Genomic DNA, 21,033 nt, shown 5'->3' on the forward strand with positions numbered 1-21,033 from the left:
CTCTCTCTCTCTCTCTCTCTCTTTCTGAGACATGGGTATCTCATTTTACTATAAAAATCTGCATTCTCTATCTACTAGATTATTCTTTCAAATGTAAATAGATTTTGTACTATCCATTCCATAAGTAATTTATACTGCCTTTTACTTTGTAATTTACTACACATTGGTTTATTACACTTTGTGTTTCTATAACAGAATTCCTGAGGTTAGGTATTTTGTAATAGAAAGAAGTCAATGCCCACAATCCTGGCTACTGAAAGTCTAAGATTGGGCAGATGGACCTGGTGAGGGACTCTGGTAGAGTTCATTTATTCCAGGAAGTGGAGAAGAAGCAGGCAGGTTCAGAGACATTATGTGGTGAGAGAGAAAGCAAGAGAGAGAAACCAGGAAGACAGATTTTTTTTAAAACAACTTGCTCTCTCAGAAACATAATCATTCCTGCTGAAGCTAAACTTCACAACCCCATCTCACCCCAAAAACATGAAGGCATTCCCATGACCCAAATACCTCGGAGTAGGCCCTACCTCTCCACACTGACAAACTGGAGATCAGTTTCAACATGGGATTTCACAGAAAGGAGCCAAACCATCGAACATATGATAGTTTAAGTGATGGTAGCCTCCTCATTTTAAGTTTTATTTTCTCCTTCCCTATCACTTTATCTTTTTTTAATAAATTGAAGATCCAGGAAAAGTTTCAAAATCAGCACTATGAAATAAAATTTTGTTGTAATTATTTAAAACCTAAACATAATGATATTTTCTTAGACTGTGAATCTGGCATTCAATCTATTTCTTGATTTTGTTGGCATTCGTCACTTAGAATTTTCATTCATTATGTTCTTGGAAACTTCAATGCAATATTTCTTTATATTAGGTCTTTTATTTGTTCATATATTTGTTAGCTGCACATGTAGTATGTATTATGTTCTAAGAATTGCATTAGAAAGTGAGAATATAGTGGCAAATAAGACCAATTCTGGCCTTACCATTTTAGAATGTACAGTTTCATAGTAATATCTACAAATTGAATGAGAATTTGTTGGATATTATGAGGAGCTAGCATAATATTCTTAGAGTGTGTAATAATAACTGTCTGGTCTACAGATGGTGGGAGGAATTTCCCAAAATGCTTTTGTTTGAGGTTTTCTGAAAAGTAATGAATGATTAGGATTTAGAGACATAATCAGCCACATAATTGGATCTACCCATCTAGATCAGACTTCAAGAGAAAACTAAGAGCTCTAATGAGTTCAGTAACTTAGATATTCAGCACTTTATTCTTCTACCCCAACTTAGTTTAAACAGGTGAGTAAAACACATTGTTTACAACACGAATGCCTTGGATAAATTATGTGAAATGCCAGAAACAAGACACAAAGAACCACATATTGTATCATTTGATTTACACAAAATGTCTACAATGCACAAATCCATAAAGATCTTAGGTATATATACTTATTTGTAGCTCTAACTCTCACTATGCATATAAAAATAGAGACAATTATAAACAAGAGACAAGAATAACACAGAAGAGAGAATTCTCAGATTTTTCTCAAGAACAAAAACAAAGGTTCTCTAATAACAATTATATATATGGACTGCAATTCTTTCTTTTTCAGATATGGTTGAGCTTCCTTGAAGAGACTACATAGTTAAGTGTGTTGATTAATACCCTGCAATGGAGATTGTATTGCTTAGGTAGAGTATCTTTAAGGTCCCATGTAATTGTTTTAAAAGGTATAAACCTTAAAAACTATTTTGAGTTTGTTTCATTTTGTCTTTTAGCCACTCAATAATAAATTTTCTGTGTATTCTTTTCCCAGTGTCGTAGAGACTAGAAGCCCAGAACATCTATTTCTTCATAATTCCTGCCAGCGGAATTTTAGATTGTATTCCATAAATACAAGGCATTAACAAAAGCATTGGAGGGGATAACAGAAGCAAGTATCACTCCTGTTCACGTGGGTGCAGCAAAGAATCACATGGGACAGGACAAGCATATGACAGACATAAGGTTTTGCTAGTGACTGTGGACATTGTCTATCAAAATACTCCCACTAGTGCTGCAGAAGTCTGAGAAAATCAATGACTACTTCCCATGTTAACTAAACAATTTTGATCTTCTAGAAGTCACTGGCAGATTTCCTTGGCTTTTTCTTCCTCAGATTTTCTATAAAACAGCTATTTTATAAGAGCTGTTTCTAAATTCCTTTATTAAATATCTTTCTGTTTGCTATAGCTACAGTGCTTTCTGTCTTCATGGTCATAGCAAGACTTGTTGAGAAAAAATGTGCAAATGACATACCAATAATACAACATGTTTATAAACAGCAACTTTTAATATAATATGCTATATTTTAATTTCTTATTGGTATCACCATTGATGCCATGCTCTACTTCACATGTCAAAAATATTTTAAATTGGCTATAAATATATATGCTTATATTTAATCTGTGAGAAAAAAATGAAATCATTAGCTTAAGAGCATGAATTATTGTCACTTCTAGGAATCACTTAAGGAATAACCATAATAGATTGTTGTAATAATTATGTTTTTTAATTCACAGGTAGCCTTACTGAAGCATATTCTGACTTTTATTTTCAATGGGCTAAACAAACAAAATTTTATGTCTTGATTTTCTCACTTTCAGTTTGTAATACATATTTAATTTCCATAGTCACTGGGTAACTATAACATGGAAAACACAATATTTCTAAAATTAGCTATTTGTGTTTAATATCATTCATTAAATAAAATGTAGTTTTTAAAAGAATTGCCTCTGATGGCAGTGGTGGCCTATCTGGAGCAGCCTCTGTGGGGGTGCCAGCTGCAGTGGGGGAGGCACAGCCAGGGATGCACACTCCATGGAGCCAGCGGGAGCCAGGAACAGGTGGGAAGCCTGCCCCCTGCTGAGTTGGTGAGGCAGAAGAGCTAGGCTCAGGGACACAGCTGCAGCTATCCAGCTGCAGCTCCAGACTCAGGATCCCTGCACTCTTGGGGACCAGGAAGCGCCTCTCCCCCAAGTGGCTCAGATGTCTCTGTTCTTACTCCCTGGACTCTGCCTTTCCCTTGGCACCTGCAATAATTTTGGAGGAAAGCTGTGGTCAAGCCCGAGTGCTGTTGCAACCCAGCCAGTTGTGCACATACTAAAGACAGCACTGACAATATCCCCCACCACTGCCTTGGTGTCTTCCAGATTTGGGGTGCCAAGGAGCACAGGAGGGAGACTGGAAGGGGCTAATGGCAGCTTGGCACAGGGTTGCAAGTTCTCCTCTGTGAAAACAGAGTGGTTGAGTTGTACTGAATGCAGATGGTGGCAGGCAGACAGGTTCTTGGGCACAAAGGGTGGGTCCCTGTTGAAACTCAACCTTCAAGCCAGGGATGGGTTACCAGTTCCAGGTGGAGTCTGTGGCTTGGAGTGAGAACTTATGGTGCTTTTTTTGGCTCATCCACGGCCACCTATTGATCAATCAGCACTCAATTCCTCCCTTCTGAGCATATAAAAACCCCAGACTCACACAGACATTGGTACTACCAGCTGCAAGAAAGAGTTACTCACTTTGGATCTCTGGTGAGCTGTTTTGTTGCTCAGTGAAGCTTCTCTCTGTCATGCTCACCTTCCAGTTTTCCACTCATTCTACTTGGACGTTGAACAAAAACTCAGGACCTGCCAAATGATGGGACTGAAAGAGCTATAACACAAACGGGGATGAAACATGGCCCCTACTCATCACTAAAAGGAGAGAAGAGAGAAGAGCAGTGGCCCTTTTGGAAGCCTAGATCTAGGTGCTCCCCAAGCCAGGGCTGACACTCTTTGAGGCTCTGCAGTTTCTGGTGTCTCCAAGCTGCCTGGCACCCACAGTGGAAGATAATTTTAATACACCTGGTCCAGCCACAGCCTCACTGGGTGCCAGCACCTGTGCCAGGGCCTAGAGCTGCCCACTCTGCCACAGCTGGCACACCTGGCTGTGAGCAGTGGCCAGAACCCACACTGGCTTACACACACCTCACTGCTCTATGCCTTGCTCACTCTTGGCAGGCACAGAATCTGAGCTGCTAGCATGAGCCAAGCACAGCCTGCTGGGCCTAGTGGATGGAACCAGCCCCGTGACCTGAAAAGAGCTCAAGCAAAGATGCTACCAGCCACAGATGGAAAGGTGGCTGGTTCTGAGCTGGAAAAGTGACACCCTAAGGATCCTGTGACCCTTCCATCATATTTTCTACTTTGAACTCGAGAAAAAATATGTAAAATTAAAAGTCCAGTATTAAAGGTAACTGATTCCATATTTCTGTTAATATCTACAACTGTTATTTAAAATCTGTTCTAAATTTTTAAATTATACCTTGACATTGTTCAATTTTATGTTTATAATTAGGATATGCTTTAAATTATTTACTTTGGCTTTCAAGGAAATTTAAATATTACACAGAAATGTGACACCAATAAAAAACAAATATGCTTTCAGAGTAGTTTGATTATTTAGGACACAGGACTATTTAATTATTCTAGTCTCCTAGATAGCAGCTCAATATATTTTTCATACTTTACTGCACCATTCTGTGATACATAAAATGTAAAACTAAAGATATATATTAAATTGTACCTGAGACTATTTTATTTCATTTGATGTATTAATAAAAATTCAGGTTAGTGTATACATGACTATTTTAAGCAACATGAATATGTTTCCATTGTTAATGTTTTTGCAATATAATACATAAGTTGCATAGTTCTCTATGTGTACAGATATAAGTTCAATGTGAGCGTTAAATGTCAAATTGTATTTTATTTAACTCATATAATTAAATTTCATGGTAAGGTGTTGAGGTATTATCTGATGATAAATATTAAAATAAATATTAAAATATTAAACAATTTTCTTTGAAAAGTGTTTAAATAATTTTTAAAAATAGCATGCTCTTCTTGTCTGTAAATGCTATGAAAATTTAAAGTTATCTTTTTATGTCTAAATGTTCAAAGACCCTCAAATTAACAATCAATTTAAAATTTGTAGTTTTCTTGAAGGTTTTAGTAGCAGGCAACTTTTATAAAATGTAGAATGTGAATTGAAGATTTATGTGCCTGTAAAACTCATTATGGAAATAGGTTCATAGTGTTCCATCAGAAAACAGCACCTGCTTTTGTTTAAGTTCTATTTTGTGAGAAAACAAATTTAATCTATTGCAGAACTAATCCAGTTACATGCATTTTGTGAAATATAATACATAAAAACAAATTATGGAAAATTTTGACTCAGATATTCCTGTTTCTGTAAAGCTTTGCCTTTCATTCTCAACCAAATATGTTGCTGATATCATGCTTATCAAAAAACATAATGTTTCATGAAGTTTGTATCTTAAAAAGAAACTTTACAATTGTTATTTTTTTTACTTTTATTTTGAAAAACATTTTATAAACTTAAGGAGATGATAATCTGAATGTAATTTACAGGATAATGCACCACATTAAAAGTAGAGGGAAGAAAGTGAAAAATATATTCAATAAACCAACTTGCAATTCTGGATTGTTCCTAAATATAGTAAGCTTTTGTAGCCAAATAAAAATTGATGGACATAACTTTTTTTAAATCAAACCCTACTCTATATAGAAATCTGAGGTTTTAGAAACTAGAGAAAACCATATATAACAGACAGAATTTTAAAGAATAAATGAGACATTTTCTTTGCGTGGCCTGAGCTATATTTAGTGTTTAAAATATGCATATGTAATATTTTCTCTTAAATTATTAATTTGCACATAGACATATACATTATACAAAAATAGGTTCAAATGTTTTTCTCAATTTAAATGAAGGACTTTTTAGGGCTAGAATAATATTTTAGATTAAATCATTGATATCTTTCTAATGACAACATGTCATACTGGTTCATTTTTAGCGTTTTGCAAACATGTTCTTTTAAAATTTTCCAAATGCACATATGAAGTAGAGATTACAATGAACCTCCATGCAACAATTTCCCAACTATCAGTGCTTTCTTCTGTAGTAACAGATGATCTACTAATCTCATCTTAACATCTATATTAGCTTTGACATTGATTCTGAAACCACAATGTGGGATAAAGTTTCCATCTCAGTTTTGAAGCAGATGAGAAAAGCATGGCCAAACCACAATGAAGCTCTTCAAGTTTCTCTGAAAAATGGTACAAATCAATTTTTCTTACTTTTTTTGGCCAAAGCCGGTTGCCAAAGGTGGCCAGGTTCAGCTCAGTAGGCGTGGAAGTCTTCTCCCTCAGTGAAGCACTGCAAGTCCTGTGGCAATGGTTGGGATGTATTAATTATTTTCCAGGGAGCATAGTGAATAAATTATAAATTTGTCAGTTGACTTGAACAAGAGTAACGTTATTTTTTGGAGTCTTCCTATCCAAGGGTATAGCATTTATTTTCAATTTGTTCAAATCCACTTTGTGTGTCTTGGGAAGTTTTCTTACTTATGTAGCAAAACAACAACAACAACAACAACAACAACAACAACAACAAAAATGCTTTTGTTACATATACTGTTTAGATAACTTCTCATTATTATTATTATTATTATTATTATTATTTTGTTTTTTTGAGACAGAGTTTCACTCTTGTTACCCAGGCTGGAGTGCAACGGCATGATCTCGGCTCACTGAAACCTCTGCCTCCTGGGTTTAAGTAATTCTCCTGACTCAGCCTCCCGAGTAGCTGGGACTACAGGCTGTGCCACCATGCCCAGCTAATTTTTGTATTTTTAGTAGAGATGGGTTTTTACCATGTTGACCAGGATGATCTTGATCTCTTGACCTCGTGATCCACCCGCCTCAGCCTCTCAAAGTGCTGGGATTATAGGCATGAGCCACTGCACCTGGCCTCCTTTTTATTATGTCAGATAGAACTTATGATTGTCTTTTGAATTTAAACCACTTTTATTTTATTGTTTTTATTAACTTAATTGCAGCAGATTTTTTATAAACAACAAGCAGTGTGAGAGGCAATATAAAATGTGCAAATAAGTAAATATGTGTTCATGTTCTTAAGCAGCTCATAATTACAAAAGACATAAGATATATCTAGTTAGTGACACTTTTAATACTACTTAAAATAGTAGGTAACAAATATATAAAATGGTTTGACTATGAATGTGATTGATTTAGACATATGTTCCTCTGTGGAGCAATGTATTTAATTGAGCTAAGTAGATTAACAGTGTGTGGCTCTTTATTATTCCCTAAATACCTCTCATGAACTACAAAATAGTATTCAATAATATAAATACATATGTGAAAAAACATTTTTCTGACCAGTGGCATACTTACAGAGTTTTAAATAAATATGGGATATATGGGATATATACAGGATGCTGTGGAACAATAAAAATTTGATTAAATTATTTTGTCATCGAGGCTAAAGTTTAGTGCTAAATATTTTATTTTAAATTATCTGAAGATAAGAATTTAATAATATTGGACACTGTTAGAGTAGATCTCAATCATTGGCACTAAAATACTTACCTCTGTCTGCTGAACTCTGAAATCTTACCAGTATTACTTTTCTTGTAAGGTACAGCTTAGGGAAGATTGGCCCCATTGCCATGCAAAGAGAGGTAAAGTGAGATTCTACTCAAAGCAACCTTGAATTTGAAACTGGGTCTTCCACTGTTTCAAAGCTGAACTGTAGGTCCAAATGTGTACATATTTGGACATCATTATCTTCATCAGAATCCTCAGGCATGTGTCCTCAAGGGCTTGTATGTCGGCAGTACTCAGTATAAAGTTATTTCTCATTATGGCAAATAATAATTAATTTGCCAGTAATAATAATTCATTATCAAGATAAAGTTATTTATCATTATGGCAAGGACAAATTTAGAAGACTTACTAAATTTACTTCTTTGTTTCCCCAGCTGGAAACAGTCAATAGCTACTGATATCACCAGTGTGATACCTTGGCTGAGTACCTTGGCTGTGTTAACTGCTTTGACTCAACATGCAGCAGAGGTATTGGTGTACTGCACCTCGAGATGCTGACATATGGCTGAAGTCCAGGGTCACTGGCCAGGCCATCCACTGAGGTCATCCCATGCGGCATCAGCCACTGGTTCCGATGAACCCACCATCACTACACTTCTCATCAATCACCAGTCACTAGACTGAGAATTGTGTGAAAGCTGGGATCCTATTTTACTCACCTCTGTGATCATGGTTCTTAGCTAAGGGCCCAGCACAGAGAGGCCTCTCAGCAGTGTTCATCCATGACTGAATAAAATTGATTAGAAACCTCCGACTCTTTCACCTACATTTCTGCCCCCTATGTCTTGTGAGGATGCTCTTTCTCTCAGAATGCTGCAAATTCCCTTCCCTAAAGAGGCGCCTGCCCTACACCATCGCGGCCCCAGGATCCTCTCCTGTGGGAGCTTGAAGGAAGACAAGCCTGTTCTGAATTTTTTTTGTTTTTGGAGGTAGAGTGTCGCTCTAGTTACCCAGGCTGGAGTGCAATGGCATGATCTCAGCTCACTGCAACCTCTGCCTCCTGGGTTCAAGCAATTCTCCTGCCTCAGCCTCCCGAGTAGCCGGGACTACAGGCACACACCACAATACCCAGCTAATTTTTTTGTATTTTAAGTAGAAATGGTCCACCATTTCATGTTGACCAGGATAGTCTCAATCTCTTGATCTTGTGATCCACCCACCTCGGCCTCACAAAGTGCTCAGATTATAGGCGTGAGCCACTGCACCCAGCCAATCTGAAAATGTTCTCTTACACCTCCCCCTGTCATTAGGAGCAATGTCCTCTGACATACCCTCCCATCTTCTAGGCTGCCACAACACCTCAGTTGGGTAGAACTACCGTATCTTGTTGAAATGATCTGTGTGTGTTCTTCCACTCACTGGCTTGTGTTTTTTTAGAGACATTAAATACCTGAATCACAAGTGCTTAGCCAATATAAAGAAAAGTAAATAATAAATATTTATGGGAAACTTCCCTCAACTGAAGATGCAGAAGAATAGTATAAGTATCACTGTTTCATATACAAGCAAGGGACACTTACTCTGGCACCTGACCCAGGACAGAGCTGTTTGACTAAGAATGAACATCTCCAACCTTTCTCCAAGCACGGTTATTCCCTCTAACCCACACTGACCTGAAGAGCATCCACTGCTACGGCAGCCCCGAGGTCGAGGCTCCTGGGTCTGGGGTGGGGGCTCACGGTCACATCCTCCCGCTCCTGGAGTTGAAGCTGCCCCTCACTATAAACCAGCTCTGATCTACCCTATGCCTCTCTGGCCAGAGGCAGGAGATTCCCGTGGAGTAAGTTTCCCAGTCCCCACTGCTCAGCTCATGCTGCTCCTTGAGAATTTAAATGATCACAGGCAGTGCCCATTTCCCTTCAGGCTTCTGTCCCAGTTTTCCCTTATTCTCCCATTCTTTGGTTTTCATCTACCAATGGCTTGTCCTTTGGGGATTATTCTCACCCCCTAAACCTGCTGAGTTTCTTTATTCCACCTGTTCCCTGATCTCTGGGATTCCAGTGTGTAGACTCAGCTCAGCCTTCTGCAGGAGACACACAGAGTCAGGTCTCAGCTGAAGGTCCCAGGCAGTATTGAAAACCATCTCAATTCCTCAGAGATGCAGAGAAAACAGAGCAGGAAGTGACCTCGGAGAGGTACAAAAAGCCCCTACCTTGCCGATGAGGAACCTGAAGCCCAGAAAGACTGAGACTCTCCCAGGCTCCCTCCCTCACCACTTGGTGGCAGCAGATCCCACACAAGCCTTGGCCTAAGCCTCCCTGTGCAGAGCAGGTAACTCACCCTCCAGAAGCTCACTGCTGCCGTTCAGAAAACTTTAGATGAAAAACAGCAATGTCCACTGTGATAACAAAAAGAGTAAAAGCCCCTTTCTTTGGACAAACCCTTTATCACAGTTCTATAGTCCTGGTGTTTATACTCGGTCAGCTGTCATTCACTAGCTGCTAGATTGGGGCAGGGAGCATGTAGGATTGAATAGCGTTTCACACAACCCTGCTTTCCCGGCCTGGGCTCTCAGCTCCTCCATTCTTCTTCAAAAACTTTCTTCTGCTCTAACTGCTGGAGAGTCCAGGTCCTCATGTGAGTCATTGCTCCATGAAGATCCCTGTTATTTTCTTCCTCTCCTGGAGATAGAGAGGGCAGAGATTGGTTCTGGGACTCCACAGTCTTAGGTTTTCTCCTAAGCCAGCCAGGGCAGCTGAAAGGAATCATGACTGCGAGAGGTCAGGACAGTGAAGAGGAGCACGGGCTCACAAGGACAGCCCCTCGTGGAGATGGTCAGGACCATGACACCAGCAATATCTGACCAATTCTGCTGGGATGATGCAACAAGGATTAAGTGGAGGATGCCGCCATGAGGAGAAAGGGGAAGAACCAAAAGAGTAGGGGAAGAAGAAAAATAAAATGTTTTCAATAACGATAGAAAAATATGCAGAGCCCAGAGACAAAGCCCCCTGTCACAGAGGGTTAGTTCCAGGCTGAGGAGCCCAATCAAGAAATTCCTGCTGGACTTTGCTCAGCCCCATTTCAAAATGGTTTTGGATCAGTGACTTAGTTCCCTCCACTTTCCCTCTTTTTGAACAAGAATCACTAGCGTCGTTACTCTGTGACTGTCCCACCAGTGCACATTGAGGACAGATAAGCTGTTTGTTCAGTTTCACAGGTCAACAGAGGTAAGGGAATTATATCAAGGATCTGTATTTGGGCCAGGCACGGTGGCTCATGCCTGTAATCCTAGCACTTTGAGAGGCCTAGGGGGATGGATCCCCTGAGGTCAGGAGTTTCAGACTAGCCTGGTTAACAGGGCAAAACCCCTTCTCTACTAAAAATACAAAACAATTAGCTGAATCCAGTGGTGCATGCCTGTAATCTCAGCTACTCAAGAGGCTGAGGCAGGAGAATCGCTTGAACCCAGGAGGCAGAAGTTGCAGTAAGCCAAGATCACACCCCTGCACTCCAGCATAGGTCACAGACCAAGACTCACTTTCAAAAACAAAAACAAAAAAGAATCCATACTTAATGGACACCCTCAGAAGCCTCATTCACACTGGTGTAGATGATTTAAATGAGATTTTAAACTTTTGATCAGATTAGAGCTACATGACATTTTTCACTTTGAACTAATGCATTCATAACACGAAACTTGGAAACCTTAGGTGAAAGGGTGAATGTATTTTGCATCTGTGAGGGATGTGAATGTCTGGGGAATAGAAGTTAAACTGTGATAGGTAGAATTTCTAAAATGGTCTCCAAACATGCTGTACCCTTATCTCTGGAACCTGTTAAGCTGATAAGACATTCCTGTGATTACATTGTTACATGGCAGTCATATGACTTTAAAGAGTGATATGGTTTGGCTCTGTGTCCCCACCGAAATCTCATGTTGAATTATAATCCTGAGTGTTAGAGGTGGGGCCTGGCAGGAGGTTATTGGATCATGGGGAAGGTTTCTAATGGCTCAGCACCATCCCCCAAGTGCCATCGCATGAGAGTTTCCATGAGATCTAGTTGCTTAAAAGTATGTAGCACTTCCCCCCGCTCCTCTCTCTCTCTCTCTCCCATTGGCCATGTGAAGATCGTGCCTGCTTCCACTTCCACCATGATTGTAAGTTTCCTGAGGCCTCCCCAGAAGCAGAAGCCTGCACAGCCCACAGAACCATGATCTGATTAAACTTCTTTCTTTATAAATCACCCAGGTCATTAATTATACACTGCAAGAACAGACTAATACAAAGGCTGTGCTTTCCTGAGTGCACTAGATCTAATCACATCACTCCCTCAGTGTCAGAGATTTCTCTAGTGGGTAGGAAAAGAAAAAGTCAGAGAGAGGATAGGAGCTGCAGAAGAATTCCATGGGCTGTTGTTGGTTGGAAGATGGGAAAAGTGAGAAAGAATGCAGGTGGCCTCTGGAGTCAGGGTGTCTCCTGGCTGAGAGCCAGGAGCACTGAAAAAGGGATCTCAGTCCTCCACCCACAAGAAGAGGAATTCTGCCGATACATCTGTAGTAAACTTGGAAGAGTAGCCTGATCTCTGGATGAAAAACACAAGGCAGCCCATAACTGGATTTCAGCCTCCTAAGACCCTGATCAGAGAACCCAATCTTTCCTGATTTCTGTGGTTTCAAACCACTAACTTGTTATAATGCGTTAATAGGTAGCAACAGAAAACTAGTTACAGGTGCCTATCTGTACTCTTTTTATATTTTCACATACATGTATGCTAATCCCTATAGGCACAAGAAAGAAAAAAAAAAAAAGCAAGGGACTACATTAAAATGTTATACTTACCTTTGTGGGAGCACTGTAAGGGCTGTTCCAGAGCCCTTGCAACTAGAAGAAGATAATGAAGGGCATTTCAGGCAGGTGAGAAGTGTCTTTTCCATGTTACCAATCCAAATTCTGAAAGAAAAAAAAGATGGTAAAATATTTAACTCCCAGCCAGGTGTGGTGGCTCATGCATGTCATTCCAGTATTTTGGGAGGCTAAGGTGCGTGGATCACCTGAGGTTTGTAGTTGGAGAGCAGCCTGACCAACATGGAGAAACTCTTTGTCTACTAAAAATACAAAATTAGCCGGGCGTGGTGCTGCATGCCTGTAATCCCAGCCAATTTGAAAGGCTGAGGCACAAGAATCACTTGCACCCTAGAGGTAGAAGTTGCAGTTAGCTGAGATTGCACATAGCACTCCAGCATGAAGGCTCATGCCTCTAATCCCAACACTTTGGGAGGCTGAGGAGGGCAGATCACCTGAGGTTGGGAGTTCAAGACCAGCCTTACCGACATGGAGAAACCCTGTCTCCACTAAAAATAGAAAATTAGCTTGGCATAGTGCTGCATGCCTGTAATCCCAGGTACTCAGGAGGCTGAGGCAGGAGCATTGCTTGAACCCAGGAGGCAGAGGTTGCAGTGAGCTGAGATCATGCCATTGCACTCCAGCCAGCACAACAAGAGTGAAACTCCGGCTCAAAAACAAACAAACGTAACTCTGCATAACATTATCTGCAAATTCATCATCTACATTTCTAATAGAAGGATTTTTTTTTTTTAGCGCTTTCACTTGTGCCCACTGGACAAGGTTTGATTGCAACTATCTGCTACCAGCATAGACGAACCAATTTAAGGAGAGCAATAAATGGGACTAACTACTAAGTTCCCATAAAGAAAGTCCTTAGGAATAAAATATTTCCTCTAGTTGACACAAGATTAAGACAATGGTCCATTACATAAAATCCCAATCTAATAAAAGCTGAAATGTAATGTTGTCTGTTTCCCAAATTTTAATTTTGTTCAGGCTCTGCCATGGTGACCAGGGATTGGAAAATGACTGCAAAGAGCCTCTGGGGAATCTGGGGAGGGAAGAAAGGTAGTCTGTATTCTAAGAGGGGACTGAGGTGATGGCTACAAAATTCTACATATCTACGGAAATCATTCAATTCTACATTTGTGATTACTGACTTTCATTACAAGTAACTTGTTCAATAAAATTTCTGGTTTCTACTCCAACCTGCAAGGAGCCAGGAGGTCACCACTTGTCCTTACAACAAGAAAAAAGCTGAACAAACTGAAAATTATCAAATCTTATTAGCGGGCCTAGAAGAGAGGTCACAGGGCAAATTGCCATGCTGAAAACAAGACAGACAGGCAAATACAAGGAACAGAAGCTGCTGAAGCCAGCACTTAAATGGTACTGACAGATTACTAGAAGCTGAGGGTGGCCTGCCTTGAGCATTCAAAACTCCTTGGGGCCCAGATTTAGTGGGGATCTCACATTTTTCTAAGTTTTATCACCTGGAGCCCAACCAGGTTCTCATAGTAAAGATCAGAAGAAAAATGCCCACAGAACTGACACTGCCGACTTCAGCACTAATTATAAAGCTACAGTAACCAAACAGTGTGGAAACTGGTGAAGAAAGAAAAAAAGCAGACAAATAGGTCACTAGAAAAGAATACAGAGCTCGGAAATAGACTAACCTTTGAGAAAGGCACAAAGGCAATTTAACAGGCAAAGGATAGTCTTTTCAACAGATGGTGCTAGAATGACTAGATATCCACATGTAAAAAATAAATAAATCTAGACACAGATTTTACACCTTTCACAAAATGGATCTTACACTTCAATGCAAGGTACAAAACTGTAAGACTCCTAGAGGATAACATAGGGGAACATCTAGGTGACCTTGGGCATAGTGATGACTTCTCAGATACAATGTCAAAAGCACAACCCAGGAAAGAAAAAATTGATCAGTTGGACTTCATTAAAATTAAAAACTTCTGCTCTGGGAAAGGTATTGTTAAGAAAATGAATAAACAAGTGATAAACTGGGAAAAATATTGGCAAAATACAGCTCTGATGAAAGACTGGTGTCCAAAATACATAAAGGACTCTTAAAACTCAATAATAATAAAGCAAACAACCCAATTTAAAAATGGGCAGAAGATCTGGATACTCCACCAGAAAAGACATATGGATGGCAAATAAGCATATGAAAAAGATGCTCAAAATCATGTGTCACTAGGAAATTGCATATTAAACCAAAGAGATGCCACTACACTATAATATATACCTAATAGAATGGCTCAAATCCAAACAAGTGACAATACCAAAGGCTGCCAAAGTTGCAGAGCAGCGGGAACTCTCATTCACTGCTAGTGGAAATGCAAAATGCTAGTCACTTTGGAAAACAGTTTGGCAGGTGTTTTTGTTTTGTTTTGTTTTGTTTTGTTTTTGTTTTTGTTTTTTGCAAAGCTAAAAATAGCCTTGCCACATAATCCTGCAAATAGCAGTTTTAGGTATTTACCACAGTAATGTGAAAACATGTTCACTCAAAAACTTGCATCCAGGTATTTACAACAGTTTTCTCATACTTGTCAAAAACTGGAAATAACCAAAATGTCCTTTACTAAGTTAATGGCTAAACAAACTGTGGTATATCTGTGCAACAGAATATGATTCCGTTATAAAAAGAAATGAGCTATCAGGCCATGAAAAGACATGGAGGAACTTTAAATACATAATGCTAGGAAGAAACTAGTCTAAAAACTCTACACACTGTATGATTCCAACACTAGGACATTCCAGGAGAGTCAAAATGGTAGAGATAGTGAAATGATCAGTGATTGCCAAACGTGGAGGAGGGATGAATTGGTTGAACACAAGGAGGTTTTCAGTAGTGAAACTCTTCTGTGTGATACTGTACTGAGGATTCATGACACTAGGTAATTGTGAAAACCCACAGAACTATAAAACTCAAAGAATGAACCCTAACGTAAACTATGGAGTTTAGTTAATAATAACATACCAATATTGATTGATCAATTGTAAACATCTATCACACTAATGCAAGATACTAATGATAGAGGAAATTGTGTTCTAGAGGACAAGAGAGAATAGGGGAATTCCCTGTGCTATCAGCTCAATTTATCTGTAAACCTAAAAGTACTCTAAAAAATAATATCTATTAAATTTTATTAAAATTCTGACATGACAGCCTCAAATCAAAATGTTGGTGGCATCCTGTTACTGTGTGGTTAATAATGGGCATTGGGGTGGATCAACCTGGAGTCAGAACGGTCAGAGATAGCAATGCCTGTGCCTTCAACCTCTGGCTCTGCGGGTGTCCCTGGAATCCAGAGAGCAGATCAGTTGGCTTGAGACAGCCTCAGTGCTCCAGATAGTGCAGGCTTCTGGTAAGGACAGGGAAAAATCATCTCAGGGCAGTAATATGGCTGACATAGATTTTATTTTGGACGTGGGTGAATCTTGAAGTCTAAAAAGTATTTAACTTAGAAGACAGATACTCTCTGCTCATGATGTTAAGAACAAATTTAGAATTGTTGTTAAACTTACATCTTTATTTCCCTAGCTGGCCAGGACCTCATCAGGAGCTACTGATGTCACTAGTGTCCTCTGATCACCTTGGCAGTGATAACTGTTTTGACCCAACAGAAAACTGAGGTGTTGCTTGTACCTAAGATGCTGACACCTGGCAGAAATCCAGGGTCACTGTCCCAGAGCAAGCCAGCCAGCTGTTGATTAACAACCAGAAGGGGGACCCGGTCATCCACTGAGGTCATCTCCATGCAGCATGAGCCACTTGCTCTAATGAAGCCACCATCACTACATTTCTCATAACTCGCTATTCACTAGACTGAGAATTCTGTGAAAGCTGAGATCATATCTACTCATCTCTGTGTTCATGATTCCCAGCTTAGGGTCTGGCACTAAGGAAGGTCTCAGCAGTGTTCACTGAAGATAGGATAAAACTGACTATAGATATCCAATCCAATCACCAACAATCCTCTCCAAAATGTCCTACCAGGGATGCTATAATTTCTCCCAAGATGCAGCAAGCCCCCTTCCTACACCTGTAGACCCCTGCTCTACACCAGTCACATCCCAGGATCTTCTGTGGGACACTGGAGGAAAAACGGGATTACTCTGAAGAATTCCTCTTATGGTTCCCCTTGTCATTAGGAGCAATGTCTTCACCTACACTCCCATCCTCTGGGCTGCCATGACACACCACTTTCAGAGAACTACTATATTTTCTTGAAATCATGTCATTGTGTTCTTTCTCTCATGAGCTTGAGTTGCTTGGGGAAACACTACTATTTGAACCCTAAGTACACCCAGTAAATACTCATATCATATAGAGACCTTCCTCAACTGAAAGTGCAGAGGAATAGTGTAAGTATCACTGCTTCATATACTGGCAAGAAATAATTACTCTGGCACCTGACCTAGGGCAGAGCTGCTTAATGTAAGAATAGACATCTCCAACCCTTCTCCAAGCATGGTTCTTCTCTAACCCACACTGACCTGAACAGCATCCACTGCTATGGCAGCCCCGAGGTCGAGGCTCCTAGGTCTGGGGTGGGGCTCAGGGTCAAATCCTCCCCCTCTTGGAGTTGGTGCTGCCTCTCACTATAAACCAGCTCTGATCCCCCCTTTGGCTCTTCCTCACCAGGGTCAGAAGACTCCTGTGGATTAAGTGTCTTGCCCAGTTCCCGCTGCTCAGCTTGCGCTGCCCCTCGACTGGTTGAATGATCACAGGCCCATTGCCCATTCCCCTGAGGCTTCTGGCCCAGTTTGTCCTTATTCTCCCCTGCTTTGTTTCTCACCTGTTCTAGCGCTGACTTGTCCTTTACAGGTTCTTCTCTTTTCCAAAACCTGCTGACTTTCTTCCATCTGTTCCCTCAGTTCTCAGCTTCGCAGGTGTGAACTCAGCTCAGGCTCTGAAGGAGAAACACAGGGGCCAGAGTTGGGAGTCAGACCCAGAGAGGTCAGAGGCAGGTTAGAGGTCCAGGCAGTGTTAAAGACCATCTCAGTCCCTCAAGGACTCAGAGAAAACTAAGCAGGAAGGGACCTCAGAGAGGTACAATTAGCACCTACTTTACTGATGAGAAAACTCAAGTCCAGAAAGACTAAGACTCTCCCAGGCTCCCTCATCACCCAGTGGCAGCAGATATACCACGAAAGCCTTGGCCTCACCCTCCCTGTGCAAAGCAGGTAACTCATCCTCCAGAAACTCGCTGCTGCCTTTCAGAAAACTTTAGATCAAATACAGCAATTTCACCTTGCAAACAGAGTAAAAGGGTCTTTCCTTGGACAATTCTTTATCATAGTTCTATAGGCCTATTACTTACTCCCAGTCCGTTGTCATTCACTGGCTAGCAGTTTGGGGCAGGGAGCATGTGAGGATTAAACAGTGGTTAACACAACCCTGCTTTCCCAGTCTGGGCGTTCAGCTCCTCCATGCTTCCTCAGGGAGTTTCCTCTGCTGTAACTGCTGGAGAGTCCAGGCCCTCATGTGGGTCATTTCTCCATGAAGATCCCTGTTATATTCTTCCTCTCCTGGAGATAGAGAGGGCAGAGAATGGCTCTGGGACTCCACAGTCTTAGGTTTTCTCCTGAGCTAGCCAGATCAGCTGAAAGCAATCATGACTGAGAGAGGTTAGGACAGTGAAGACGATCTCAGAGGAGCATGGGCTCACAAGGACAGCCCCTCGTGGAGACAGTCAGGACCGTGACACGGGCACTATCTGACCAATTCTGCTGGGGGCGATGGACCAAGGATTAAGCAGAGGATGCTGCCATGAGGAGAAAGGGGAAGAACCAAAGGAGTAGGGGGAAATAAGATAGACAATAATGGTTTCAAGAAATGCAGAGCAAAGATCCCAGAAGCAAAGTCCCACAGGATGGAGGGTCAGTCTCAGGCTGTGGATCCTACTTAAGTACCTCCTGCTGGATTTTGCCCAGCTCCATTTCCAAACTATTTTGGATTGGTGACTTTTTTCTTCCTTCCATGTTCCTTCTTTTTGAACTAGAATCACTGTAATTGTTATTCTGTGCCTGTCCCGCCATTCCACATTAGGAGCAGATAAGCAGTTTGTTCAGTTTCACAGGTCGTCAGAGGTAAGGCAATTATGTCAATAATCTGTACTTAATGGACACCCTCAGAAGCCTCATTGACACCTGGTGTGGATGTTTTAGATAAGATTTTAAACTTTGGATCTGATGTGGCCTATGTGACATTTTTCATGTTGAACTAATGCTTTAATGACATGAAATTTGGAAACTTTAGAGGAGAGGATGAATGTATTTTGCAGATGGGGGAATGTGAGTGTCCAACTGTGGTAGATGGAATTTCTGAAATGGTCCCCAAACATCCCCATACCCTTGTCTCTGAAGCCTGTTAAGGTGATGAGACACCACTCCTGTGATTATGTTTTTATGTGACAGTTACATGACCTGAAGATGATGAGGTTACCTGCATGAAGTGGACTGAATCACATCACTCCATACATGACAGAGCTTTCTGTGGCTGGTTGGAGAAGATGAAGTCAGAGAAGGAAGGAGCTTGAGAAGGACTCCATGAGTTGTGATTGGTTGAAAGATAGAAAAGACAGGTAAAGAGGAAAGCAGGTGGCATCTGAAGTCAGAGTATCTCCTGGCTGACAGCCAGCACAGAAAAAGGGCCCTCAGTCCCCCACAAACAAGAATAGAAACATTTTCCAATATCTGCAGTGAACTTGGAATAAAAGCTTGAGCTCTAAAGAAAAAGCATAGCTAGCCCATTTCTGGATTTTAGCCTCACATGACCCTGATCAGAAAACCCAGGAAGGAAGGAAAAGAAGGAAAGAAGGGAGGGATAGGGGAACAGATAAACTTACATGAAGATGAGGAGATCCAAGGAAACTTACACCACCGATATTTTCAATTAACAGGAACACGCTAACTAGTTATTAGAGAGACACACTATATACTATAAATTTATATACTATAAATCCATATACTGTTTCCATGGCAGACAATCATTCCTGCTTCTCTGAAACACTTTCTGTCTCCGCCTTGCTGTTGTTAGAGACACTGAGTCTTCCCTTTGGACAAGTTCTGGCACCCACAGGAATGAGATGAGACAGTGAACCCCAGAACACCAGGCCACAATGTTCCCTGCTGCTCCTTGTCCACTCCAGAAGCTGCCCAGCTGCAGGGGAATGTGAGCCTCAGCTCCTGGGTCTGACATCATCCCTTTGCCTTTCTCACTGGGCTTCTCTCCTTGCACTGGCTCCCACTCCCCCAGGAACTGGCAGGTGACCACGTGAAAAGAACACAAACAGGCCACGCCCCTTTCTTTCTCCTCTCTATGCCTGCAGTGGTGGGTTCCATGGGGTAGTGATCTGACATTTACTCATTATGGTGCCCCTAGCCCAGAGCAGGGCCTGGCACCTAATGGCCACCATGTGAATGCTCAGTGAAAGAAGGTGACCACCACAAGGTCATGAGGAACCAAGAATTCTACTGTGGCCCATCAATTTTAAGTCCTACACAATTCAAGAATGGGAAATGTGAAAGGCCTTCAAAAGTGGCCACTCTCTGAAACCATTATACTGGCAGCTGAGCCATGTTTCCCCATCCTGGAAACATCTAGAGGGCACCGCCTAAATCCAGACACATCTCCCCACACAGGACAGTTCAGGAGCCTTAGCCTGGGAAATGTGGTGGACAGTAAGGGGGGAATCATGAAAGCTGAAGAGGTAAAAGCAGGTGAAAGGGAACAGCAAGGTGGAAACAGAGAGAGAGATGGGGATGGAGACTGGGGGATGAGAGGGGAAGAGAGAGGAGAGGGACGCAGATCCAGCCACTGAGGAAAAGGCCTGAAGAGAACACTGTCCTCTCCTGAAGTCAAATAACTTCCACCTGACCACGCACTGCAGCTCGTGGGTGGCACATGCGGGTCATGCTGCAATGTTTAGGGCCTATGGAATCTTCCCTTCTCATCTGAATCGTAATGGAGAGAGGACTCTCTGACCCCATCCAGCTGGCAGTGCCTCGTGATTTTTACCTGTTAGATCTGGCAGCTCTTCATGTCAGCCCACACTGCATGAGGCTGCTCTTGGTGAACCGAATGGGGAAGATTCTACATCAGTGCCTCGGAGAGTCCACTGGAAGCCCTGGACAGCAGGAGTCAGTGGTGCCCCAGCATGGAGGCCGAGAGCACACAGCACTGAAGCTCCAGACACCCTCAGGAGGACAGTAAAGGACAATGTGCTGGTGAGAGCCTGGGTCAGCAGGAACCTCCGCCTGGGTCTGAACATGATTGGCCTTCATACGAGCTATGACATAAAAGAGAGAAATCAAGGTTAACATTAAGATTTGGGGCTTGGGGAACTTGAAGGATGGAACTGCCATTTGTTGAGACTGGGAAGACTGAGAAAGGAGCAGATTGAAAGGCGGTGAGGAACTAGAATTGGCTGGGTTTCTGTCATATGCAATCAACAGTCCTGACCAGCCTGGGCAACATAGTAAGACCCTGTCTCTGAAAATAAAAAGTTAGCCAAGCATGGTGGTGCACACGTGCAATCTCAGCTACTCGGGAGGCTGAAGCAGGGAGATTCCTGAGTAGCCAGAGAAGTTTTCACAAAATAAGTAATATTTGGGGCAGATCTTAGTGAACAGGAATTCCATTCTTTCTGTTAGGAAATTAAGAGAGTGTGGGTGTGGTTAGTTAATGATGA

At 41.5% G+C, this 21,033-nt stretch overlaps 1 long non-coding RNA gene across 12 annotated transcripts in view; it reads right to left on the bottom strand.

Moving 5' to 3' along the window:
• Positions 1 to 21,033, bottom strand: part of LOC120363112 (uncharacterized) — a 42,277-nt gene that overhangs the window by 17,200 nt on the left and 4,044 nt on the right. For 8 of the 12 annotated variants that reach the window (XR_012515170.1, XR_012515177.1, XR_012515169.1 and 5 more), the window contains 5 exons: positions 20,361 to 20,631; positions 17,137 to 17,250; positions 12,305 to 12,415; positions 6,189 to 7,351; positions 3,564 to 3,671 (listed from right to left, as the gene is read on the bottom strand). This is a non-coding gene — a long non-coding RNA (uncharacterized LOC120363112). Of the gene's footprint in view, positions 1 to 2,104; positions 3,081 to 3,563; positions 3,672 to 6,188; positions 7,352 to 12,304; positions 12,416 to 17,136; positions 17,251 to 17,661; positions 17,864 to 20,360; positions 20,632 to 21,033 lie in introns of those variants that run through there. The other 4 variants (XR_012515176.1, XR_012515171.1, XR_012515174.1 and 1 more) reach the window with 4 other exon arrangements.

Source organism: Saimiri boliviensis, chromosome 19 (assembly GCF_048565385.1).
Source record: "Saimiri boliviensis isolate mSaiBol1 chromosome 19, mSaiBol1.pri, whole genome shotgun sequence".
Taxonomy (NCBI): domain Eukaryota; kingdom Metazoa; phylum Chordata; class Mammalia; order Primates; family Cebidae; genus Saimiri; species Saimiri boliviensis.